We start from the raw sequence: 27,919 nt of genomic DNA, 5'->3' as shown, positions 1-27,919 counted from the left end.
CTAAATAGCTCAATTAATAAACTCCAAATTACCAAGTGGAGTTCTTTTGCTCATAATAGCGTTGGTAAATACTATGATTTGAATCTGAAAAGTCTCCTAAAAGCTTATGACTTGAATGCATGAACTTCTAAGTAGGTATGAGACTTTGGAGATTGGAAAATTTTAGGATGTGGGATCTTATTGGCAGAAGAAGAAATAAATCATGAAAGACCAGCCTGGGGGGGGTAAGATGTCATACATGAGTACAATGCATTATCCACACCTCTCTCCAGCTCCTCCCATGCCCATCAACCTTTTCTAAATTATTGTCCAATTCTTTTAATATGTGTGATACCCACTGGTTCCATTTAGTTCTACTTGAATGCACATGCTGAAGGCTGACCACAGACCATGGACAACCAACCAGGAAGCTTGTCTCTGAAGAAAACTGACTGCCTCCATCAGCAACCATTTATTGCCTCTCATTCCTCAACTAGTAGTGGAAACTTGAGTCTTAACCCCATTCCTGCTGCCATGTTGACAGGTATGATTTTATGCAAGTCTTAGGCAGGCAACCATAACTGTTGAGAGTTTATTAGTTCAATAGCCCTCTCATGTCCAGAAGACATTATTTTGTAGTAATGGCATTTACAATATTTCTAACTTCTTCACCACAATTTTCTCTAAGTCTTGGGTGTCTACCTTGTTTTAGATATCCAAATGGGAATGGATATTCCACAGTCACTATTCTCTGCACTTGGACAAATCTTTTCTGTAATGAACTCCATCTGCTGCAAAAAGAATAATTTTTAATGTGGATGAGAACTGTACTAATCTATGGTATGTTGATAAGCATTTAGAACTTATTTGGATGTTGTACCAAATTTGCACAATGACAGCAATAGGTTCTACTCTGGGGTCTATAAATTCTCCAGCTACAGATTGTTGGCTGTGGTTACACTACCAGCTACCACAAACTTCTGTCACAGGTCTTGAGAAATTAAGCTGGTACTGTCTTTGAAGTGTCCTCCCTGAGGGCTAGCTCTCAGACTGTAGGAATTATTATGCAGGCTGAGAGGAGAGAAAGTTATCAACAGTCTACGAATGGTAAATCTTGTGAGCTACAATAATGGCTGACCAGGCAAGATATACCAATTACTGAAATAGTGGCACTAATATAAGAATAACCAACAGTTGTCTTATTCCATTTAAGGCCAGCTCAATGGCTAGTCTTCAAAATTCTCCTCAGACTCTGTTCCTGGTCTACACTGATATGAATACCCTTTGACACATATTCCTACTGCTATAGCTTGAGCTTCCTTGTTACATCTTTCCCCACAATAAAAAAGACAGAAACTCTCTGAAACTGTTAGCCAAAATAAATGTAGACAAAAGTATTCACAGCTAGGGGTATGAAAGCAGTGTTCCTACCGGAAGAAAATAGAGACTCTAGAATGAAGGCGAGAGATACTCCTTGGACAGTGGTAGAAGTATAAAATCTTTTATTTGGGCATTTCTTGCCAGGGGTGATATTCCTGAGTTCACTAATGGTCAAAGCTGATATCAAGATTAAATGCAAAGTGGAAATGAAAAATTATTCAAATATTGCAAGCAGCACTGGGCCCTCAACAACAACATTATCTTTCATACAGACCTTATTACTGTAGAGGCCAGTGTGGTTGAGGAAGCAGACAAGCATATAGCTGTGGTGGAAATGAGGATGATAAATCATCATCACATCCTCCAGTCAATGTTCCCTGTTATCCTCAACAAAGAGGGGGATTTTTGAGTAAGGCATAGCTGTCCCCTTTTATTCTAATGTGAAAGTGTGTCTGTGTGTGTGGGGGGGGTTCAAATTATTTTTTCACAAGGACATAGGTGATAAAGTTGTGGCCTTTAGTTCAGTGAGAACAAAATTTACTTAAAGATGCTTTATATGTAGAAACTGGTTTTGACCACAGTGTGAGCCTTGGTCTACGCTAAGGACTATTGCTAAAGGAAACTGCTAAACAGAGATGATGTTTATCAAGCCATATTCCAAAATGGATTTCTAGTTTTGAGAAGATGTTATACAGAGGGTTTGTTGCTAAAGAGGGAGGTATCTCTGATGCATCCCTTACAACAACTATTATCAATGTTCAAGCATGAACTAAGGGAGTGCAACTGCTGCCTTTGAGGCTTGTCTCTCTGAGTGCACAAGACAAGGAAAGGGAAGGTATCCTTGATGTTTTACTCTTTTACTTTTTTGTCTTGTGACCATTTTGAGGGGCCCTCCATCCATGTAAATCCCATGTAAATCCCATGTGGAGGCTTATTCTTAGTTATGAAAACTCAGCCTTTACTTGGCTTGTTTCTTGCAAGCTTTTCTTAAATTTTCCCTGGTGGCTGACCACAGATGTCCTCCTCTCCTTGTCCTCTTGCAGCTGTTTCTATCTATTTTCTCTGCCTGCTAGCCTCGCCTATCCTTGTTTCTGCTTTGCTATTGGTTGTTCAGCTCTTTATTGGGACTATCAGGTTTTTTAGACAGACACAGTAACACAACTTCACAGAGTTAGACAAATGCAGCATAAACAAAAGCCACACACCTGAAAATGATATCCCCCAACAGGAAGGGAGCTCATCTATGCTGTGCAAAGCAGCTTGTTATTGCTAATGTCAGGGCTCCATGCTCCAGTGGACTAAAGGAGAAAGCTTAGGACTCATCTCAGAATATCATCACCCGAAAAGCTACTGTACTGTCCAACCAACTTCATTCATCATTGGCAAGTTTCTTCCCAAGATACATTCTTCATACATCCTCCAGGACATTTATCCACAAGGAATGACAGGTGGGAGCTAGTCATGGGTGCGGTGGTTGCCTCTGTAATCCCGGTGCTCTGGACAGTAAGGCACAAGAGTCATTAGCTTGAAACTGAGCACAGCGTTGCTACCTTTTGGTAGTCTAGGATACATCATGAAATCCTAACTCTAAATAAATAGATAAATAACAACTAAAAATTTAGAAAGCAATCAAAAACATTGGCAACAAGATAAGCAATGCCAAGGACAGGGCACTTGTAGAGGTTACCTGTCTCCTCCCATCCTAATTAACACTTATTCTTCTTTTAAAAAACAAAGACTTAATCTCCAATAAAAAGTTTTAATTCAAAAATTACTTTAAGTACCTCAATTAAAACAACTAATAGACAATAAAGTAGCTAAATAGTTGTTGCGGGAGAAAGTAGTTCATTTATTAATTCCCCAAGATATGTTTAAATTCCTTAGAAAATTTAATTATCCATGTTATTCTATTTTTAGAAATCTTCATTGTGAATTATTCCATCACCAATGTCAGTCTCTGGCCTCATTTTAATATTTTGCTGTTCAGTATCAAAAAATGAGTAATAAAATTAGAAGATAAATTTAGTTCCCTTGAAGCAAAGAGTTAACCAAAAATCATCCAAGATGCCTATTTGTTTATGCACTTACTTAATATTTTGAAATAATACAGTTCATCTGCATTTGTAAGTACCACTTAATCACAGCAAAATTCTAATTTACCTTAAAATAAAACCTTAACAACATTAAAGTAATCTCAGGGAGCTAAATTGTTCATCATAACCCATGAATCTTTACCATTTAATTAATAGTAAGCCAATGTTTACAGTATATTTTGCAGTCACAACATTTTGCCTATCAATTCATTCCCTTGTTAAATTAGAAGTCAGTAGCACTTGTGTCTTTGAATTAAGAATGCTTGAGCTTCCATTTTGTTTTTCAAATCTGTGCAGAAGAGTTAACAATGACACTAAGAAATACTGAGATCCTTTTCAAGTTTTCTTCTTCCCCAAGGACTCCTTTCAAATAAAAGTTAGCAATCAGGGGAGATTGTACTGTGCAAATTGTTTCTGTAGGAAACATAATCAAAAAATAATAATAACAGTTACCAAAGAACTGAGTCATAAAAACAGCAAGTAATTCTACTTTTAATGAAGCCAGAGTTATCTCTTTCATGATGGAACTCCATAAGTTTTAAAATTATTCTCACTAATCTGAGATACATCAGATGAAAGAAAAAATAAACATTCTACTTTTTAAAACTAGCCATATAGCAAATCAATATACAAGAAAAAATGGTTTCCCTGGGCCAAGGAGCAATTTCATTTATATGGCATTGATCTAAAAGTGAGTTTTTAAGGTTAATCGGAAATCATTCAATACTGTATTCATTTTCTTGGTGCTGGGAATTAGCAGTACTGTTAATCACCAACTTTGACAATGCTCCACTGGAGATGGCTATTCAAGTAAGAGGTGCCCATGTAAAACAATCTTGTTTCTAATTCAAATTTTAAAAAGGTGGAATGAGAAGGGACCATTTCAGTTTCTTCTCATCTTTTCCTCTAGAGATTGGCACAGCAACATTCCACCTAAGGGATGGCTGCAGTGAAATATCTATCCAGGGAAGGAAAAATAATAAGGCAACTGTACATGGGAAACCATAATCCAAGAACAAATCAAGACATTTCTATAATAAGTGCGAGGACTACAAGTTAAGACTGATGTTTCTTTAACTAATATTATACATAATTTTAGTTTTTCCTGCTCTAGGGGCTTGGAGCATATTGGAAGAGACTTCAACTGTGTTTGCCTTAAGTGTTTATCTAGTAAAGTCTAGACAATTTAAAAAAAGAAAGAGGTGCTCAAAGAAATAATAATGCACACTCTAATTCCATTGTTATACAAAGACTTGCTTTAGAAAAACATATCACTTGAATTTTAATGTCTAAGTAGACAATGACGTAAGTTCTCAAAATCCAGTATTGATGATCATAGTTTGAACAAGAACAGCAAAAAGCAGTGATGTCTTTTGAAATGGAGGTCTATTCTGTTAGATTCACCTGACATACTTCTTCTCCATTCTTTTTCAATACATTTCTCTGTATGTATATATGCAATATATATCATCAAGGAAAGTAAAATCAAGGGATGGAGAGATGGCTTCATGGTCAAGAATGTATACTATTCTTGCCTAAGACTGAAGTCCAGTTCCCAGTAGCCATGCACAGTGCCTCAGAACCACCTGGAATCCCAGCATCCCACATCCTTTTCTGAACTCCACTGGCTCAGCATCCCACATCCTTTTCTGAACTCCACTGGTGCCTGTACTCACGTGTGCCCATTCCCACACAGATTTCCACACATACACACATAGTTAAAGATAAATCTTTTCTTTAAAAGTCAGCTGACCATGCAACTGTAGAGGTGCTACTTATCATGACTCATGAAGTCAATGAGACTTCAGCTGTATTCTCTTTGGTGCTAAAATTTAAAGTACTTCGTGTTGCTAATATTTCTCTACTGCTTCTTGGGTCTTCTTTCCTCTTTATGACTCTTGATAAGCTATGGTGAGTGTTTTCTTTATTATTTGGTGTGTTGTACATTTTTTCTAATCACATATGATGATGATCTAACCTCAGAAACTCTGAAACAGAGCCCTAAGCTTTAATGATCTAAATGATTCAGAGACATCCTGAGAACCCGATTGTTGGAAATAACTTTGAAAGGGCAAATGGCTCAACTTTCCAAACAGATGGATTCATTGTTATCAGTCAACTGAAACAAATATTTCCTATTACATTTTCAATAACTTTAAGTAGCTTTTCTAACATTTTCCATATTGGGCTATTCTGCTTAAAACTATGTGAAACCTCAATTTTTTTACATTTCTTTTTTTCTTTTTCTTTTAAATGTAAATCCCAGTTCCCTCTCCCTCCCCTCCTCCCCTGCCTCCCATCAGTCCCCTATCTTAACCCCTTTCTGCTCCCCAGGGAGGGCGAGGCCTTCCTTGGGGGAGCTTCAAAGTCTGTCATATCATTTGGAACAGGGCCTAGACCCTCCACCATGTGTCTAGATTGAGAGACTATACCTCTATGTGTAGTGGGCTCCCAAAGTCCATTTGAGCAGTAGGTGTAAATAATGATCCACTACCAGTGGCCCAATGGATTGTCCAGACCTCCAAACTGACGTCCTCTTCCAGGGAGTCTGTAAGAGTCCTATGCTGGTCTCCTAGTTCTCAGTCTGGGGTCCATGAGCAACCCCTTGTTCAGGTCAGCTGTTTCTGTAGGATGAAACCTCAATTTTAAAAGTCTATGTATCTTAGGTAAGCATATCTCTATTGAACTACTGTATCAGCCTTACTCAAAGTTGAGTCACTCAAGGTTGAGTCCCATATATCCATAATAAATCAAATTATTAAATGAATTTATTTTATTAGTTTGTTGTGAAATAATGGGAATAAATAAAACAATAAAGTTCTTAAGTATTTAAGTTAGTTTCATCCAAGAAATCTTTGTTTTGATAACTGTAAAGAAAAAAAGAACAACTATAAATTAAAGAGAAGCCTCAGCTGATTCCACACTGACTTTGTATTAGAGGTTGTTTCAAGGTTTTTTAAAATGAGAGGAAAAAATCGCTTTTACATTTTTAGCAGCTGGATATATGCACTCTCCTGATGACAGAACACTCCCCTTGTGATAGAGAGTCACTCGCTGTGGCAGAAAAGCCAAGAGGAAGAAAAGGCTGTGTGATCTAACTACAGCCCTGAACCCAATGACTAAGAAATGAGCACGGAGATTTGAAAGAGGGTCAAATCCAGTTCTCATCATACACACTGCACCATCATTGGCGGCCTCTCATCTAGATATCCTGGCCATCGCCCACATCTCATCATACACATCACACACGCCAGCCTCCTTTGCCTAGCTATGTCTCATGTAGACATCTTGACCATCAATTCTATAAACTTTTTCTTTGCATAGCTATTCCAGTTTAGACATGAAATACTCCACGAAGATTCAGTTATAGACAATGAAAAACTGGTTTCCAAGATAGCAATACTCAGAGGTCAGCCATTCGAAAGTTATGGAGTCATGGGATTAACCTATAGAATGTATGAATCCATTGATGGGTTCAGAATGAAATTGACTACCAGGACACTGTAGAAACTGTGAAAAGTGAGGCCTGGCTGGAAGAAGTAAATCTCTGGGAATGTGTCTTTAATATATGCACATTGTCCCTTGTACTGACTGCCATCAAGTCAGTAACTCTACTGTACTTACAACCAAGACATTCTGCCTCACCAGGAGCCCTGGGTTACAGATAGGGTCTAGTGACTATGGACCAGAATCATTGAAACCATGTGCCAAAATAAATATTCCCCTATTTTTATCTCTTTTCTTAGATATTTGTAACCATTACTGAATGTTATATATACCACCACAATATCTTGGAAAATTGGATCAACATTTTAATTTTAGTCTCTGTTTTAGAATAATGGTGAATTCTTCTTTTTCTCTTTTCCCACTATTAGTAAGTTGCCAAGGCAAAGCTCAAAGTATTATCCACTTAATGGATTTCTTTCACTAAGAGACCAACTCTATTCACAGACTGAAGCTGCATATAAAAACTAGCAATTACTTTTCCAGGGATATGGTGGAAGGAAACATGACACAGGACTAGACTCTGATTTCCTTACTTTTATTTGTCTACTTACTGAATCTGCTCATATCTAACCCCTCAACTATCCTCATCTGTATGCTGCAATATTACATATCTACATGTTGAGTGCTACGGGCACACCAAATAGTTAAACACAAGTTCATCACAGACATAATTCCTTGACGAGGAACAAACCAGGATCTGAGTTAAAATTATTTAGAAATAATTTTTGAAGGAGGGTTGAGCTTACTTCGTACTTGCAGGGAATGATTATAAAAAAAAGACTGCTATAGAACACTATGGGGAGTAAAGGAAAACTCGGTCAAACCAAGCTTTAGGAGAACAGTTGTTTTGGGGAAAATCTTTTCTTTGGAAAAACTATACAGGAAGCAGAGGGGGGAAATAAGAGCAACTGTACAAGGACTCAAAACAGAGCAGAAAAAATAAACAAGGAAGAAAAAAATTAGAGCCTTTTATTACCTAATGAAACGTAATGGGAGGCATGTACTGAGTGATGTTTTCTGGTCTTGTATTGGGTCACACCATATTCTATTCCATTTCCTAAGCACAATAAACCAATTTTAACTAGTTTTCCAATAATCTCAAATCCATGACAGATTACAGATCCACCCACTCACTCTGAAGTCCACGCTGCCCTAACAAAGTGATTTTCTCATCTATTTGTGCCATCTCCAAGACCTTACTTGTGTCTGGGGTATATTTCACTCATAAAAGACATTCTTTAAGAACCGTTAGTTACACTCATGTTATCTAGGAAAGTCTACCAACTCTTAATTTCAAGAGAAATCTAGAGATCTCAATAAGGTAGTTACTAAAATAGTGACTGGATCTTATCCCTCACCTCCTCCAGGTAAAGAAAACTGCAGGGTGGAAAGTTGACATGGAAAGCATTGGTGTATAAGTCAGAAAAGGAGTTCATTAAAGTTAACAACTTCTCCAGCTGTTCCTTGCAACCATGGCCTTTAAGTAGGTCAACATATGTCAATGATAAAGTTCAAGTTAGTGTGAAGAAAACAGAGGGGAAATGTTCCAGACTGTGAAAACACTATGCGATGAAAATATTTCTTGCTGATTAATCTACAAAAATAGAAGCCTTTTGGGGAGCTGATTTTAATCAGTTCATAAAGTAAAATACTGTTGTGTGAAACTTCCTAAATTATGTTTCTGCCAAAAACATTGTAATTATTTTTTTCAATCCCATTTATTTTCAGTTTCCTAAAGAGTAATCAATTTACTTAGTTGATATAGTAGATTTATAAATACAGTGCACATAATAAGTATTATCAAAGTATTTGTTTCATTATTAGGCATGGAACTTAATTAAAATTAAATCTCCAAAATATGAACTATTTTTCGGCTGTTATATTGACCAAGTAATGATGAATGGATATGTTGGTTGGAATTATGTCAACTTGACACAAGCTCGAGTCTTTTGGGAAGAAAGACTCTCAAATTAGAACATGCTTATAAGATTCACCTATGGGCAAGTTCGTAGTACATTTCTGATTATTTATGTGGGAGGGCCCAGCTCACTGGGGGTGGTAACACCCCTAGGCTAGTGTCCTCAGTGGTATAAGAAAGCAGGCTGACTGAGCAGGCCATGGAGAGCAAGTCTGTCGTGGGAGCTTTATACACTGTTTGAAGATATATTGCTGTGATGGATTTAATAAAGAGCTGAACAGCAAATAGCAAGGCAGGAATTACATGAAGAACTTCCAGACAAAGAAAATAAGTAGGAGGAGACAATATAAGCATACTGAAGAATGGAGGAGACAGGATGGGTGATATGTGACAGAACATAGATTGATAGAAATGGGTTGATTTAAGTTATAAGAGCTAGTTAAAAACAAGTCTTAGCTAAGGCCAAGCTTTCAAAATTAATAATAAGTCTCCATGCTTTTATTTGTGAGCTGGCATCCCAAAGAAAAATCCATCTATTCAATTAAGTAAGCAGCACTCCTCTGTGTTCTCTGATTCAGTTTCTTCCTCCAGGCTCCTGTCCTGCTTGAGTTCCTGACCTGAGCTTACTCAGTGGTGGACTATTACCTGGAAGTGTAAGATAAAATAAACTCTTTCCACTCGTTCCATAATTAAAAGTTGCTTTTAATCATGGTGTTTTATCACATCAATAGAAATCGTGAGACACCAGGCAGTGGTGGTGTATGTCTTTTATCTCAGCACTTGGGAGGCAGAGGTAGGCGGATCTTTGTGAGTGTAAAGCCAGAGTAGTCTACAGAGCTAGTTCCAAGACAGCCAAAGCTACACAGAGAGACCCTATCTAAAAAGAAAAGAAAGAAAGAAAGAAAGAAAGAAAGAAAGAAAGAAAGAAAGAAAGACAATGCCTGAGCATCAAAAGCCTGAAAAATATAACCACTTCTTAAAGTATCAGCAAGTAAAATCAGACATCTCAATCCTCAACAAGAATTACTTGTGTTTGTAGCTTAAGTCATCTCCTCTGAAGGTAAGTTTGTAATGATTCAGGTTTGAAGAACCTACTCACAAAACTTTACAAAAATATTATGTCTTCATTTCACAAAGGGAAGGCCATTGGGAAGGAGAGAGAGGGGCTGTGGGAGGGGAAGTCAGTCAGACAAGGTAGGCGAACATGAGCAAAGTACAATGATATATATTCATGAAAATATTATAAATATGTATTATTTTGTACACTAAAGATAATTTTAAAATTAATTTTAAAAGTAATCTTGCCTAGTTGTCAAGTTTTCAAAAATTACTACCCTCAGGCATTTCAGCTAAGGTGGGCTGGTAATGAGTGAAGTTTGCTTGCAATTAAAATAAAATGTTTTGAAATAATTTTGGAGAAAAATTGTAACTATGGAAAAGTTTTTCTAAAGAAATATTCTTGAGCACAGAGGACAACCACAACCCTACCCCTGCGTCTTGACCTTGACCCTGGAGAGAGCAGAATCAACCCAGCCACTCTGATGATAGGTGGTCAAGCACTATTATGATAAGTGATTACAGAGTGGGAAATAGGGAGAGAAAAACAGTAGAGCCCACCCTGGTAGCATGAGAACGTACAGGTGAGCAAGATAAGAGGCTGTGAAAGCAGAAGAACCAGCCTCACTGTTTGCTGCCTAATGCATTGGGTGAGCCAACCAGGGCAGTGCTGGAGAGCTTGCCTGGGTGGCAACAATGAGGGAAAGCTGGCAGGCTGACCGACCCAGTCACCACCCATGCCCAGACCTAGGGCTGTGAGTTGAGCCACCCCAGCATCTACTTCATCTATGACCTGGTGGAGCATATGAAGGGGCCTGACATGCAGACCCAAAGCTGCAGAATCTCCATGACACAGGACAGCAACAGGATAGCCAAGAGGAGTCCCAGCGAGGGCCCAATATCAATAAACAGAAGCCAAAGGCCTCAAATCAGAACAATGACTCATGGCTAGTAAAGATGTATTTAGTAAAGGGTATACTGTGTGACTCACAGCTTGCACACTGAGATTTTTGCTTGTTTGGTTTTACTTTTAAAATTTGTTTTGTTTGGAGGAAGGTTGCAAAGGGAGAGGAAAATGAGTGGGATCAGAATGCATGATGTGCAATCCACAAAGAATCAGTAATAAGTTTAAAAAATAGAAATATTCTCATCGATAGAAAAATTTCATGTGTAAGAAAGTTTTGGCTCCATTCTTGACGTACCAAACTTTGAAATGCTATTTGAATGCACTTAGAACATAGTGGTTCTAATAATTTTAGTGTGGTCACTACACGAATATGATATAGAGTACATATGAATTCACACAATATATATGCATACTTATCATGTAAATGAACATCATACTTTCAGGAAGTAGACGACTAATTACCAAATATACTACTAATAAAAGCTATCAAACTATATTGTTATGTTTAAATTATATCATATACTCAGATGACTATAGTTAGAATGAATACATTTTACTTTTAAATATGGACATATTTATTCAATGTCTACATCTAAAGTCATAAAATTTTACCAATCAATTGTCACTTGAAGGATGAAAGTGATTTTCTTAATATTACTTACTTATTTATTTATGTATTTGATGTCTTTGAGACAAGGCAGATTTGGCTAGTCTTGAACTTGCTATGTAGAGCAGACTGATCTCAAATCTGGAGTAATCCTCTTCCTTTGCCTCCCATATGTTGCAATTACAGACGTGTGCTCCCAAATTTTAATATATAGAATTCTAAGCCCTTAAATTATTTATCGTTAGGATACTTGTACAGATAAATTGCAATGGCAATAAAGTGTCATCTGTGTGTACATGTTCATGTGAGTGCCCACATGTATGCAAGTGCATGTATATATGTCAACATAGGCATGTGGAAGCCAGAGGTAAACTTGCACGCCATTGCTCAGGAACCATTCACATCTTCCTTTCTATTTCTCCCTTCCTTCCTTCCTTCCTTCCCTCCCTCCCTCCCTCCCGCCTCCCTCCCCCTCCCTCCCTCCCTCCCTCCCTCCCTCCCTCCCTTCTTTCTTTCTTCCTTTCTTTATTCCCTCCTTTCCTTTCTTCCTTTCTTTTTTCTTTCTGTCTTTCTGACTTCTTGTCCTCTGTCTGGCCTACCCATCTGTCTGTTCAACCTTCGGTCTTTCTTTCTTTGAGACAGGATTTCTCATCAACCTATAGCTCACCCAGCAGGCTCCACTGGCTGGCCAGTGAACCCCAGGGTTCTACCTGTATTTACCTCTCTTATATTAAAATTACAAGTGTGCACCACTATGTCTGACCTTTTTCATTAGAGTTCTGAGCATCAATCTCAATTCCTTATGTTTGTATAGCAAACAGTTCACCAACCTAGCCACTCTCAAGCCTTAGCAAAGATATTTTGTGGGAGGACAGACAGTCTTCTGTTAAATCAAAACATTTTGATGCACTAGTGTTTCCCATTAATAACAAGCTTCTTAACATGATTTTCAGGCCATATGCTTTTGTGCCTCTCTTAAAGTCATCACCTTTGAATTACTACTCAACATTTTCATTACCAACTGTGTATTATCTGTGAGCATTTCAGATCTGGTTTAAATAACTTTTCATGAAACTTTCCCTAGCCAACACAGGTATTATCTTAGAGAAATAATGCTCTTATATATACTTATTATACTGAAATTATATCTTCTTTGGAGAAACTATTTATTTCATAGATGGCTCATTAGGTGGTGCATTCTAAAGCAGGGAAGAATTTCTGTTTACTCATTACTGTATTGCTAATAGCAATAAGGCTAGGTATATGAAAAGTTCTCAAAATGTATTTGTTGAGAGAACCAATTTATTATTTGGCTGTTTTTATACTGAAGATTAGTATTCTGACCTTGTTTTCAGTCACATAAATGGGTAAATGGGAAATTGCACTGTGAAGAGAATAGAGAGGCATCATAACACTTTGAACTTCTTTATAATCTCATAGGCCCTAACAAACAAATGAACATAGTCATTTAATATTTACCTCTGCACATAGAAACAGGACATTCACTCCTATGCTTATTCAATTTATTCATGAATACTAAGTTGTTAAGCTTTCAGCATTTTCAGGCTGAGAAATTTGATCAAGCAATTGTACAGTCAGTATAGTTTCTCTCCTTTGCTTAGTGGTCAGCTACCTGAAGATTGCTTAAAACCTCTTTTATTTCCTTAGCTTTTAAATCCATGAATTCTGGTGCCTTTGCATCTCTTCAAATTCTTGTCTCACTGGATTTTCCCTCTAATATCCTCACTAAATCTAAATGGGGTTTTACTCAGCACATCTCCTCAGATTTAATTTTCCTAGTTCTAACATTTTTGTGACTATTTATTTCAGCATTTTATTTATCTATTTTCAAGTGGATTCCTTATTGTTGTTTTCCTGGCATTCGATCTCTATTTGATGTTTTAAAAAGTGTTGTATCACTGGATAATAGTCAAATTCTTGCCAATTTTCTGCTGAATTTCATCAAATCCAGTGCTGTTTTATGAAAACTGCAATATCTTGCGCCACTCAGGGCAGATCCATATTTGAATGTCAAAGAAGGTTAGTTGATTTTTTAAAGACAGGATCCCTCCATTTATTCATACCATCACCCATGAGAATTCAGCGATGTAAATGGTTGTTGGTACACTGCTTTCTGAAGAGCATGGAACCCAGTGGCCTTCCTTTCATAAAACTGCTTTATATCCAATGTTCTGAGTATGCTGTTCCTTTTAGTGTCTTAGAAGCATGCTAAGACATCATATTCTGTTACATTGTAGGTAAATTACTTGACAGCGCTAATTTTTTCTATAGTCAGTTGGTGGACTATTAATGATGGCATTTTAAATATGCCAAGCTTCTTATATTTTGGCAAATACTTCTACAAATGATTCATGTCATACTTTTCATATACCATTCTTACTGGATAATTCAATTACCAAAAAAGGAACTCAACTATTTAAAAATCGCCTATCTCTTCAGAGGCAAACTTCATCTGCAAGCAATTAGAAGCTAGAGATTAATATATTCATAGCATAAGGAGACTGCTGTCAAATTAAAGGATACAGGGCTGGAGAGATGGCTCAGTGGTAAAGAGCACTGGCTGCTCTCCCTGACATCCTGCGTTCAATTCCCAGCAACCACATGGTGGCTCAAAATTATCTGTAATGGGATCAGATGCCCTCCTATGGCATGAAGTCATACATGTAAGTAGAGCACTCATATACATCACATATTTTTTTAATTAAAGGATAGTATGACTTCGTATAATAAAGAAAGCTGTGGTACTGATAATACAAAAGTTGGTTAAGAAGGATGGATTTAGGGCTGGAACTATGGCTTAGCACATAGAAGGACTAACAAACCTCAGTTCAATTGCCAGCACCAACATGGCAGCTCTTCACCATCTGTAACTCCAGTTCCCAGGGATTGCTCGACATCTCCTGGCCTCAGCAATTAATCAGTGCACAGATATGCACTCAGAAAGACACAGATAACACATAAAATAAAAGTGAATCTTTTTTTAAAGAAAAGTACCTTTATAATTGGCTGGAATTGAGAAAAGCTAGAGAAATGTGTCTGTAGCCGCCCCATCTTGAACTATGTTGTGATTTATAAACTTCAGTTTGGCCTAATAGTCTGCTTCCACATGCACATAGTCCTCTGGCATGGATGTCAGATGGTGATGTCTGTTAATCTAAGTCTAGAGTCTCCATTGAAAAGTCAAGCATAATTCTAATAGGTGTGCCTTTATATGTTACTTGACCTTTTTCCCTTGCAGCTTTTACTCCCAACAAACACTAGTTAGAGCCCAGGGAAACATGCAAGAAGAGGGAGAAGAAGTATTGTAGGTGCTAAAGGAGGTCAAGGAACCACAAAAAAATAAAACAGAGTCAACTAACTTGGGATCATAGGAGCTCATGGAAAATGAACCCATAACCAGGAAGCCTGTGTGGGTATGACCTAGGCCCTCTGCATATATGTGACAGTTGTGTATTTTGTTCTTCTTGGGGAACTCCTAGCAGTGAGAGCAGAAGCTGTCTCTGATTCTTTTGCCAGCTTTGGAACCCTATTCCTCATATTGGGTTACATTGTCCAGCCCTAAAAGGAGAGGAGATGCCTAGTCTCACTGCAACTTGATGTGTCAGCTTGATTGATACCCTTGGAAAGCCTATCCTTTTCTGAATAGAAATGGAAGAGGAGTGAACATGGCGGGGACAGAGAGAAGGTCGGGGGAGGGACAGGGATGAGAGGAGGGAGGAGAAACTGCAGTCAGGATGTTAAATAATAACAATAATCTATAATTTGAGAAACTCTAACTTCAAGGTCTTAATCCTCAATTTCTCCTCTGGTTCTTCCGTGGTGCTCAGCAATGTGGCACACTTGTGGTGCTGGTAGCATTTCCCCCAAAAAGTAGTCTAAATTTTTTTATGACATTGACATTTACTATGGAGAAATCGGTGCAAGCACCATGGTGTACATGTGGAGATCAGAGAACAATGCGTAGGAATTAGTTCTCTTCATTCACTACGTGGGCTCCAGGAATTGAACTCAGGTCATTAGGCTTGACAGTAGAAGCCTGACCCGGTGAGCCATCTGACTGACACACAAAAGTAGTCTTACCATTTACTGGCACATATATTGAATCTCTCAAGTGTGCACTGCTACAGAGTTTATACTTTTGTGGCACTGACAGTCAAAAAGAGGAGTTTGAAACCTAGATACAATTAATTAGAAAGTAGTTTCATAAGATAAAATTTTGAATTTTAAAGTATATTGGAATTTGTCAAATTATTGGATAGTTTTTGCTACATGAGGAAATCAAGTACTACCACTTTCATTGGATATGCAGAACAACCTGCCAAAACATCAGATTATTTTAGCTTACAACATGTGCAGCAAGTGAAAGAAAGGCCAAATAAAACGTTCTAACCTTAGTTATAAAACTATAACCTGCAATTATAGTGCAGGTAAAAATGCCTCTGACAGAAGCAACACATGCACAGTTGTCAAATATTGAAAATACACTAAAAATAAAATCAATCATTGTCAGGCACAAGCATTTTAAAAGGCTGAGAACACTGTTTTCTTTTTATAAATGAAAGTATAGTGACTTAAATTCAAAAGTTATTTGTAGCAATCTCTTTACCTTTACTGAAAATAGATAAGCAAAATTTCAAGATAATTTTTAAATAGATTAGTAGTGTGACAAATATATATCAATTTGACTTTCTAAATGTCCTAAATTAGGAAGAATATTGAGGGGGGAACCTCTTATCCAGACCATAAAACTTTCACAATAGCTCTGAAATAAATTCAAACTCAGTTTTCTTTCTTTAACAGATGACTCTGAAGAGGTACCCAGGTAGCATTACACTTTGGGTTCCATTCATACAGAAGCAGAAGTATGCACAGAGGTATTTTTTCCTGAGCAAAGTCATTCAAGGGACCATTTTAGTGTACAAGCTAAGAGGGCCAAATAAGAAAGGGTCATTTCCAGCTTCATATTCCTTATGGAATAAGGAAGATGTCACATTCATTAAAAATGGATTTTATCCTTATTTTTTTACTTTAGAAACAATCTTATTTTAAGTAAATCTCCCATTCCCTCACCCTCCCATCCTCCTATGCCTCTCCCAACTCCTTAGCCCACTCCCACCCACTCCCCAGGGATAGTGAGGCCCTCCATGGGGGCCATAAAAGTCTGTCACATAATTTGGGGGAGGGCTTAGGCCCTCTTTCATGTATCTGGGCTGCAATATTATCCCTCCATAGGGAATGGATTCCCAAAGTCCATTTGTGCTCTAGGGATAAATGCTGGCTCCACTGGTTTTGTTGTTGTTGTTGTTGGTGGTGGTGGTGGTGGTGTTTTAGTTTTTTTGAAAGTATGTGCTTGAAGCTATGAACATTAAGGCTTGTGCTTTATTATAATAACAATTCAACAAAGTTGGAAACAATGGCTGATGATTTAATACAGGATCAGAATTCACAACCATATTATTACCTGGAATAATAAAGATGAGGTACAATAGGTTTCATGTAATTTTCATTTTTATATACATAATAACTCTATACTTAAAAATTTAAGTAGTGAAATTGCTGTTCTTCAACATAAATTAGATCATTTAAGGTATCAATTCTAATGAAAATGTCTTCTAAGGTCAATACCGAAGGAAATTCGACAATGTCCACACTATCACTTTCAATTTTCCCAGCATGTGGACCTTTGAAGACTGACTACCTACCCATAGTGATAAGATATAGAACTAACTAAAGTACAAAATACTAAATATTGAACTTTTAGGAACTTACACATAAAATAGTTTCCAATTTTAAACTGGAGAATTTTATCCGATAGGCATAAATCGTATTTTATGCCTGAATTAATGTACACATTCCTCATCAAGGTTTTGTTTTGGTTTTTGTTTTCTTTCTCTTTTTTGCAGATTTTTTTATTTTAATTAGAAACAAGATTGCTTTACATGACAATCCCAGTTCCCTTCTCCCTCCTATCTTCCCCTACCACCCCCTCAACTAAAACCTACCTATCACATATCCTTTCTGCTCCTCCTGGATGGTGAGGCCTTCCATAGGGTATCATCAGAGTCTACTGCTGGCTCCACTGTTAGAGGTCCTATAGATGGCCCTACCCACATTCAGAGGGCTTGGTTCGGTCCAATGCTGGTTCCCCAGCTTTACAACTGGGGTCCCTGTGCTCTCACTAGGTCAGATCAACTGTTTCTGAGGGTCTTGGCTCCTTTGCTCATTCCTCCTCTCTTTCTACAACCAGATTCCAGGAGCATGGCTCAGTGCTTAGCTGTGGGTGTCTGCTTCTGATTTGATCAGCTACTGGATAAAGGCACTAGGATGGCAATTAAAATAGTCAGCAATCACATTATAGGGGAAGGGCATCAAAGGCAACCTCTCCACTACTTCCTAGTTGGGGTCATCCTTGTGGATCTCTGAACATTTGCTTAGTGCCAGATTTTTCTTTAAACCTATACTGGTTCACTCTATTAAGGTATCTGTTTTTGTTGCTCTCCTCTATTCATCTCCTGTCTCAGATGTCTTCCTTATCCCTCTTGTTCTCTTCCCCTCTCCTCTTCTCCCTTTCTCTTTTTCCTCCCTCCCTCCCCCCTCCCCCTGCCCCCTATGCTCCCAATTTGCTCATGGTTCTTGTCCATTTCCCCTTCTTCAGGGGACCATATGTTTCTCTCTTAGGGTCCTCCTTGTTTCCTAGTTTCTCTGGTGATGTTGATTATAGACTGGTAGTCCTTTGGTCTATGTTAATATCCATATATGAGTGAGTGCATACCATGCTTGTCTTTCTGTGACTGGGTTACCTCACTCACGATTGTTTCTTCCAGTTCTCATGCATTTGGCTTGAATTTTATTATTTTTTCCCCTGAGTAATACTCTACTGGGCAATGTACCACATTTTCTCCATCCATTCTTCAATTGAGGGGCATCTAGGTTTCTTCTAGGTTTGGCTATTACAAACAACACTTCCATGAACATAGTTGAACATATGTCCTGGTTGTATGAATGTGCATCATTTGGGTATATGCCCAAGAGAGGAATTGCTGAATCTTGAAGTAGACTGATTGCCATTTTCCTGAGAAACCGTCATACAGATTTCTAAAGTGGCTGTACAAGTTTGCACTTCCACCAGCAATGGAGAAATGTCCCCCTTTCCTCTCCAGCATAGACTATTATTGGTGTTTTTTTTTTATTTTAGCCATTCTGGCCAGTGTAAGATGGTATCTCAGCTTTGTTTTGAGTTGCATTTTCCTGATGGCTAAGGATGTTGAGCGATTTCTTTCAGCCATTTCAGATTCCTCTGTTGAGAATTCTCTATTTAATTCTGCACCCCACTTTTTAATTTCATTGTTTGGTGTTTTGGTGGATAGATTCTTGAGTTCTTTGTATATTTTGGAAATCAGCCCTCTGTCAGATGTGGGTTGGTGAAGATCTTTTCCCATTCTGCGGGCTGCCATTTTATCTTGTTGACTGTGTCCTTTGCCTTACAGAAGCTTCTCAGTTTTAGGAAGTCCCATTTATTAATTGTCAATCTTAGTTTATCCTTAATTTTTACAAGAAAAAAATGCCTGTAACTTGTTGGATGAAAGTTTTAAAATTAGGACTTTGAAATAATTAAACATGTTATCTTTAAGGAAAGTATCTAAATAGTAGAGGCACTAGTGGATTGATAAAGAGCTGGTGCTGAGTACATATGAAGTGTTAGCAGACTTACTCAACTCTTTTTGACTTAATGAAGATGAGTCTCATGTCTACAGCACTAGTTTCTAGATTATTTTTAAATGTATTAAGTAAATAAAAAGACTTCTGGGGAAATACATTTGGAAAACTTCAGTTTATAGGAAGTTAAAATCAATTCTGTAGGACTCTGGAATATGTCTGATCTCCCTCTGAGAACAGAAATTGTCATAAATATCTTCAAAACACATTTGATCATAGAGAACCTCTTAAACCACTGCTCCAAATGAGTGTCTGAGGAACTGTTTATTCTTACAAATGCCAGGAAGCCACTGACTGCATTTCTGCCCTTTAGTTTTCCTAAAAACAGTTATTTGTACAAGAAGAATATTGAATTCCACATGTTGGTAAAAATCACCTTGGAGTAAAAGTGGACATATTGCAAATGTAGAAAGTATATATCTAGCAGTATGAAATAAGATATTTTGTTACTCTTCGACTCATCCTCAGAAATGAAAATGTACCATCTGCAATGAATGTAGGACTGGGCTTCCTAATGTCAGCATCACTGGGGGTTCCCTGAGACCTGCAAGAAACTACACAGGCATGGTGAATATTCCTGGGTATCCATTTAATTTAACTGAAATTGAGCTGAAAACATTGACAAAATTGTAGTTTGTGATATAAAGTGACACATAATAACATATTAATTGTGTAAGGGAAATGTATGTTGAATTAACTATTCAGCCATGCATAATTATGTAATATAGAGTAGCAGGGGGAAAATGAGCAAAACAACTACTTTAGGGTACTGAATAGGCATTGCAGCAATGTTCTTGACAAACATGGGAATGTGGTAATGGAAAGCCCACCATCACCCAGCTTTGCCATGAAGTGCTCCTCAAAACATGGTGCAGGGAACTGGAGCTCAGCAGTTTTTCTGGATATAGAAAAACAAACACTGAACATTTGGAATTTGAGAAGAACAGAAGTGAGGTAAGGACTCTGAAGACAAAGGGCTGTAGAAGTGGATATAGAAGTAGGGAACTATAAGCTTAACACCAATTATATTTAACAAGAACAAGAATAGCTAAATCTAGATACAAACATGTGTGTGTGTGTGTCCAAACACAAAGAGAATATACACACATGTACATATGTATTGTGAGAAGAATGGGATTTCTGAAAGTTACAGAGTTATTGGTGAGAACTTCGAGTCAGATAAGATAGCAGAGAATACAAGAGACAATAAATTCAGATCTCCCAAATGGCATGTGGTAAAAGTATGTTACAGTATATTTCTATTGATTTTTGAAATAGCAAGTGTGATTATGAACTATGTATAAATTATTTAGCATTTAACATTTTTCCCTTAAGTTTCTATGAAAATAAGAGGGCAGTAGGTTGAACAAGAATCACCTGTCACATCATTTTACATACAGGGATAAATGTCTATGCATTTGAAATACAAGACTGTATTGAGTCCTTTGAAAGGATGTATTAATGTCTAAGTTCCTGATATAGGAGAGAAATGAAATAAGATTGTATTTGTAACTAAACAGTTTGTACCATAAACTGGGAGAACCCACCAAATTTTAAAAAAAAAGTCATGAGAAGGAGATGTTTGATAAACCCTAGCAATGGTAATATAAAAAAGAAGAAAAGTATTTTCAGGATTAAAAGAAAAATGTTACCAAACTTGGAATATATCTTACTGATAGAGCACATTTTTCCATGCACAATGTCCTGGCCAGAATCAGTAATGGATAAGGAATCGGAGACTATCACCACTAACAACAATGTTAACTCTAGATCAATCTAAACAATATTATATAATTATAAACTCTCACAAGATAAAATAGATCCAGTAATAAACCAATTTCCTGGTCAAGGAAACAAACAAAAACAAAAATTGAAAAAGCATTTATAAAAACAGGTCAAAATACAGTTTCAAGCTTGGCCTGGTGGCAGATGTGTAACCTCAGTTACTCAGAAGCATAAGACCAGGGTTCATAAACTGCAGTTTGTCTGGGTACAGAGATTATTCAAGGTCAGCTTTAGCAGGTTAGAGAAACCCTTCCTCAAAAATAAAAATAAAAGTTTAAAATAAAGAATGAGCTTCCCCCTCCTCCACTGGCCTGGCCCCTACCGAGGTGAGTGTACTCTGCTCCTGTCCTATTCCTACCCAACTTCCCATTCACCCCGGATTGCTCTGGGCCTGCCCCTGATTAGAGTAGACCCAAGCAGGGAGAAGCTCTCTGAGTCTGGAAACACCTCACCCTTCCTTCCCCCTCCTCCACTGGCCTGAACCCTAACGAGTGAGGAGACAACCAGGAAAGGAAGACCATGCAGAGCTGCAGACATTGATGTCTTGGGCCACACAAACCACCAGGTAACAAGAGGAGATAGAGAGACTGAACCTGCACCCACTGCAAGAAGACATGGGAAGAAGACTGGATAAGAACACATTCAACAACAGAAAGACCAATATGACGCCACCAGAATCTAGGGACTCCACACCAGCAAGATCTGAAAAACCCAACACAGAGGGTGAAGAAGAGATGGACCTCAAAAATTATCTTAGGAAGATGATAGAGACCTTTAAAGAGGAAACAAGAAAATCCCATAAAGAAATAGAAAATAAAGCAAGCAAAAAATTACATGAAGTGGAGGAAAAGACAAACCAAAAATTTCAAGAAATAAACAAATCTCTCAAAGAATCTAAAGAAACAGAAGAAAAAACAACCAAACAAGTGAAGGAAGCACTAAAAACAGTTCAAGGCATGAAAGCTGAAATAGAAACAACGAAGAAAACATAGAATGAGGCAATGGTGGAAATAGAAAGGCTGGATAAATGATCAGGAACTAAAGATGTGAGTATAACCAATAGAATTCAAGAGATGGAAGAGAGAATCTCAGTTGCTGAAGACTCGCTAGAGGATATACAGTCATCGACCAAAGAAAATTTCAAGTCCAACAAATCCCTAACACAAAATATCCAGGAAATATGGGACACCATGAAAAGGCCAAACCTAAGAATAATAGGTATACAAGAAGGTAAAGAAATACAACTCAAAGGAGCAGAAAATATATTCAACAAAATCATAGAAGAAAACTTCCCCAACCTACAGAAGGATAAGCCTATGAAAGTACAAGAAGCTTACAGAACACCAAACAGACTGGACCACAAAAAGAAGTTCACTCGACATATAATAATCAAAACACCAAACCTACAGAATAAAGAGAAAATATGAAGAGCAGCAAAGGAGAAAGGCCAAGTAACATATAAAGGCAGACCTATCAGAATTACTCCCGACTTCTCAAAAGAAACTTTGAAAGCCAGAAGGTCCTGGATAGATATCCTACAAACGCTAAGGGAGCATGGATGCCAACCCAGACAACTGTACCCAGCAAAACTTTCAATCACTATAGATGGAGAAAACAAGATATTCCATGACAAAACCAGACTTAAACAATATACATCCAGAAATCCAGCACTACAGAAATTTCTGGAAGGAAAACTCCAACCCAACAAAGATAACTACACTCACAAAAACATAGGCAATAGATAATCCAATTTTACCAAACACGAAAAGAAACAGGAGGGCAAAATACACATGTAGGGAGCTGCAGAATACCGCACCCAAAAGATGGCGCCGGTTTCCGCCCTCCGCCAGCCCTACAGCGAGCGCTCTCTGTGGTAAACAACTCCAAATTTGGTAAAGGTCATGTATCCTCTTAATTCTGCTTGGAGACAACCTATCCTGGCGCGCCACGTAGGGTTAGGTGATTGGTAGATGTAGACTATATCAGGCCCCGTCTCCCTCGGCCCGGGGCCACCACCGCCATTATACACTGTACAAAGCAAAGAGGTTCCCGATTAAACTGTGTTGAAGAAGATTCCTCGGTGTGGCGTCTTTCTTGCTGGTCAAGGGTGGACGCCGCATACACACACAATAACACCACCAACAATAAATCCAAAACATACAAGAACCAACAATCAATAGACATTAATATCCCTCAATGTCAATGGTGTTAACCTGTCCATAAAAAGATACAGGCTAACAGAATGGATACGAAAACAGAATCCATTCTTCTGCTGTAAACATGAAACACAACTCAACTTCAAAGATGGACATTACCTCAGAGTAAAGGGTTGGGAAAAGATTTTCCAATCAAATGGGCCCAAGAAACAAGCTGGTGTAGCAATACTAATATCTAACAAATTAGACTTCAAACTAAAATCAATCAAAAGAGATGAAGAATGGCATTTCATACTCATCACAGGAAAGTCCATCAAGATGAAGTATCGATCCTGAACATCTATGCCCCAAATACGAAGGCACCAACGTTTGTAAAAGAAACATCACTAAAGCTCAAACCACACATAAAACCACAGACATTTATAATAGGATACTTCAACACCCGCTTTCACCACTAGACAGGAACACCAGACAGAAACTTAACAAAGAAACAAATGATCTAAAAGAAGTTATGTCCCAACTGGGTTTAACAGATCTCTATAGAACATTCCATCTATACACAAAAGAATATACCTTCTTCTCAGTGCCACATGGAAACTTCTCTAAAATTGATCACATAGTTGGCAACAAAGCAAACCTCCACAGATACAAAAGAATTGAAATAACCCCCTGTATCTTATCAGATCACCATGCTTTAAAGCTAGAATTCAACAGCAATACAAATTGCAGAAAACATGCAAACTGGTGGAAATTGATTAACACCCAATTACACCATTCCTTGGTTGAGGAAGAAATAAAAAAAAAAGAAATTAAAGACTTCCTAGAATTTAATGAGAATGTAAACACAACATACACAAACTTATGGGACACTCTGAAAGCAATGCTAAGAGGAAAGTTCATAGTACTAAGTGACCACATGAAGAAACTGGAGAATAGTCACACTAGAAAATTGACAGAACAACTGAAAGCTTTAGAGCAAAAGAAGCAAACTCACCACTGAGGAATAGATGCCAAGAAATAATCAAACTGAGGGTTGGAATCAATAAAGTAGAAACTAGGAAAACATTACAAAGAATCAATGAAGAAAGAGTTGTTTCTTTGAGAAGAACAAGATAAACAAACCTTTATCCAAATTAACCAAAAGGCAGAGAGAGTGCATACTAATTAGCAAAATCAAAAATGAAAAGGGGAATACAACAATGAACACTGAGGAAATCCAGAGAATCATAAGTTCATAATTTGAAAACCTATACTCCAAAAAATTTAAAAATCTAAAGGAAATGGACAATTTTTCTGGATAGATATCACTTACCAAAATTAAAGCAAGAACAGATAAGCAGTTTAAATCAACCTATAACAACTAATGAAATAAAAGAAGTCATCAAAAGTCTCCCAACCAAAAAAAAGCCTAGGGCCAGATGGCTTCACTGCAGAATTCTACCAGAAATTCAAACAAGAGATAATACTAGCACTTCTCAAATTGTTCCACACAATAAAAACAACAGGGACATTGCCAAACTTGTTTTTACGAGGCTACAATCACTTTGATACCCCAGCCACAATAAGATATAATTAAAATAGACAACTACAGACCAATATCCCTCATGAACATCAGTGCAAAAATACTCAACAAAATATTGGCAAATTGATTCCAAGAACACATCAGAAAAATCATCCACTATGATCAAGTAAGCTTCATCCCAGGGATGCAAGGATGGTTCGACATATGAAAATCCATCAATGTTATCCACCATATAGAAAAACTAAAAAAGAAAAATCACATGATCATCTAATTAGATGCTGAAAAAGTCTTTGGCAAAATCCAACATCCCTTCAAGATAAAGATCTTGGAGAGAACAGGAATAACAGGAACATATCTAAACATGATAAAAGCAATATACACCAAACCAATAGCCAACATCAAACTAAATGGAGAGAAACTCAAAGCGATTCCTCTAAAATCAGGAATAAGACAAGACTGTCTACTCTCTCCATATCTCTTCAATATTGTACTTGAAGTTCTAGCTAGAGCAATAAGACAAGAAAAGGGGATCAAAGGGATACAAATTGGAAAGGAAGAAGTCAAACTCTCACTATTTGCAGATGATATGATAGTCTACATAAGTGACCCGAAAAACTCTACCAGGGAACTCCTACACCTGATAAACACCTTCAGCCAAGTAGCAGGATAAAAAATTAACTAAAAAAAATCAGTAGCCCTACTATATACAGATGATAAAACCAATGAGAAAGAAAGAAGAGAAACATCACCTTTCACAATATCCACAAGCAACATAAAATATCTTGGGGTAACACTAACCAAAAAGTGAAAGACCTGTACATTAAGAACTTTGAGTCTTTAAAGAAAGAAATTAAAGAAGATACCAGAAAATGGAAAGTTCTCCCATGCTCTTGGATAGGTAGAATCAACATAGTAAAAATGGCAATCTTGCCAAAAGAATCTACAGATTCAGTGCAATCCCCATCAAAATCCCAACACAGTTCTTCACAGACCTTGAAAGAACAATACTCAACTTTATATGGAAAAACAAAAAACCCAGGATAGCCAAAACAACTCTGCACAATAAAGGTTCTTCTGGAGGCATCACCATCCCTTACTTCAAGCTCCATTGTAGAGCCATATTTGTGAAAACAGCTTGGTATTGGCACAAAAATACACGGAGACCAATGGAATCACATTGAAAACCCTGGTATTAACCCACGCACCTATGAACACCTTATTTTTGACAAAGATGCTAAATGTATACCATGGAAAAAAGAGAATCTTCAACAAATAGTGCTGGCACAACTGGATTCAGACATGCAGAAGATTGCAGATAGATCCATATCTGTCACCATGCACAAAACTTAAGTGCAAATGGAAACCAAGATCTCAACATAAATCCAGCCACACTGAATCTTCTAGAAGAGAAAGTGGGAGATACCCTTGAATGAATTGGCACAGGAGATTGCTGCCAGAACATTACATCAGTAGCACAGATATTTAGATCTGCAATTAATAAATGGGACCTCCTGAAACTGAGAAGCTTCTGCAAGGCAAAGGAAACAGTCAGTAAGACAAAACGACAGCCTACAGAATGGGGAAAGATCTTCACCAACCCTACATCTGACAGAGGGCTGATTTCCAAAATATACAATGAACTCAAGAAGCTACCCACCAAAACACCAAACAATGAAATTAAAAAGTGGGGTGCAGAACTAAATAGAGAATTCTCAACAGAGGAATCTGAAATGGCTGAAAAACACTTAAGAAAGTGCTCAAAATCCTTGGCCATCAGAGAAATGCAACTCAAAACAGCTCTGAGATACCATCTTACACTGGCCAGAATGGCTAAAATCAAAAGCACCAATGACAATCTATGCTAGAGAGGATGTGGAGAAAAAGGAACACTCCTCCATTGCTGGTGGGAGTGTAAACTTGTAAGAACACTCTGGAAATCAGTATGGCGGTTGCTCAGAAAAATGGGAATCAGTCTACCTCAAGATCCAGCATTTCCTCTCTTAGGCATATATTCAAATAATGCACATTCATACAACAAGGACACATATTCAACTATGTTCGTAGCAGCATTGTTTGTAATAGCCAGAACCTGGAAGCAACTTAGATGCCCCTCAACTGAAGAAAAAAGCAGGAAAAAAAAAGCAATGGAATCTTGAAATTCGCAGGCAAATGAATGGAACTAGAAGAAACCATCCTGAGTGAGGTAACCCAATCACAAAACATGGTATGTACTCTCTCATATATGAATTTTAGACATAGAGCAAAGGATTACCAGCCTACAATCCTCTTCACCAAAGAAACTAGGAAACAAGAAGGACTCTAAGGGGAAAAAATGCATGGACCCCTGAGAATGGGAAGGGTCAGGATCCCCTGAGCTAATTGGGAGCAAGAGGGTAGGGGAGATGGAGCTTCCAGAATGAGAGGAAGGGGAAGAGGAGGGGAGAGGAGGAGCAGAAATGTTGAGTTGGTGGAAGAATAGAGAAGAGCAGGATGAGAGATACAATATCAGAGGGAGCCTTTATAAGTCCGGGGAAAGATCTGGCACTAGGGAGATTTCCAGAGATCTACAAGGATGACTCGAACTGAAAATCTAGGCAATGGTGCAGATGATAGCCTAAATGCCCTTCCCCTATGAAGAGACTGATGACTACTTTTTATGCCATCCTAGAGCCCTGATCCAGTGGCTGATGGAATCAGAGGCAGACACCCACTGATAGACACTGAACTGAACTCTGGAACCTAGTTACAGAGAGGGAGGAATGAAGATCAAAGGGGTGTGTACCAGGCTGGTGAAACCCACAGAAACAGCTGGTCTGAACAAGTGGGAGCACATCGACTCCAGACTGCTGTCTTGGAGACCAGCATGGGACTGATCCAGACCCCTGAACATGGATGTCAATGAGGAGGCCTCTGCATTCTAGGGGGGCCCTGGTAATAGATTAGTTTTTTTTCCTGGCATAAGAAGGGACTTTGAGAGCCCATCCCACATTTCGGCCTGAACACATGGGGGAGGGCCTAGGCCCAGCCCTGGATGATGTGGTGGACTTTGGGAAGCCCCTTTCAAGGGCCCTTCCCAGCCTGAGGAGTGGAGGGTGGTTGGGGTGGGAGGCAGGTGGAAGGTTGGGGGGAGGGGTGGGAGAGGGAGAAGGGATTGACATGTGAAGCAAGCTTGTTCCTAATTTGAACTAATAAATATTTACAAAAAAAGGATGGATTGTCCCCCAGTGGTAGGAGAGCTCACACTTAGGCAGTCGCTTTGGTGAGACTTTGTG

The 27,919-nt window shown here is 38.1% G+C and overlaps 1 long non-coding RNA gene across 1 annotated transcript; it reads right to left on the bottom strand.

Moving 5' to 3' along the window:
* Positions 1 to 1,466: 1,466 nt before the first annotated feature.
* Positions 1,467 to 6,071, bottom strand: LOC118239718. Its single transcript, XR_004772544.1, has 2 exons — positions 5,885 to 6,071; positions 1,467 to 2,855 (listed from the first exon to the last, which is right to left on the bottom strand). It is a non-coding gene; the product is annotated as an uncharacterized LOC118239718 (long non-coding RNA).
* Positions 6,072 to 27,919: the final 21,848 nt, after the last annotated feature.

This window comes from Cricetulus griseus (assembly GCF_003668045.3).
Source record: "Cricetulus griseus strain 17A/GY chromosome 1 unlocalized genomic scaffold, alternate assembly CriGri-PICRH-1.0 chr1_1, whole genome shotgun sequence".
NCBI classification, from domain to species: Eukaryota; Metazoa; Chordata; class Mammalia; order Rodentia; family Cricetidae; genus Cricetulus; species Cricetulus griseus.
The sequence above is the reverse complement of the archived record's forward strand: the minus strand, read 5'-3'. Positions and strand labels throughout refer to the sequence as shown.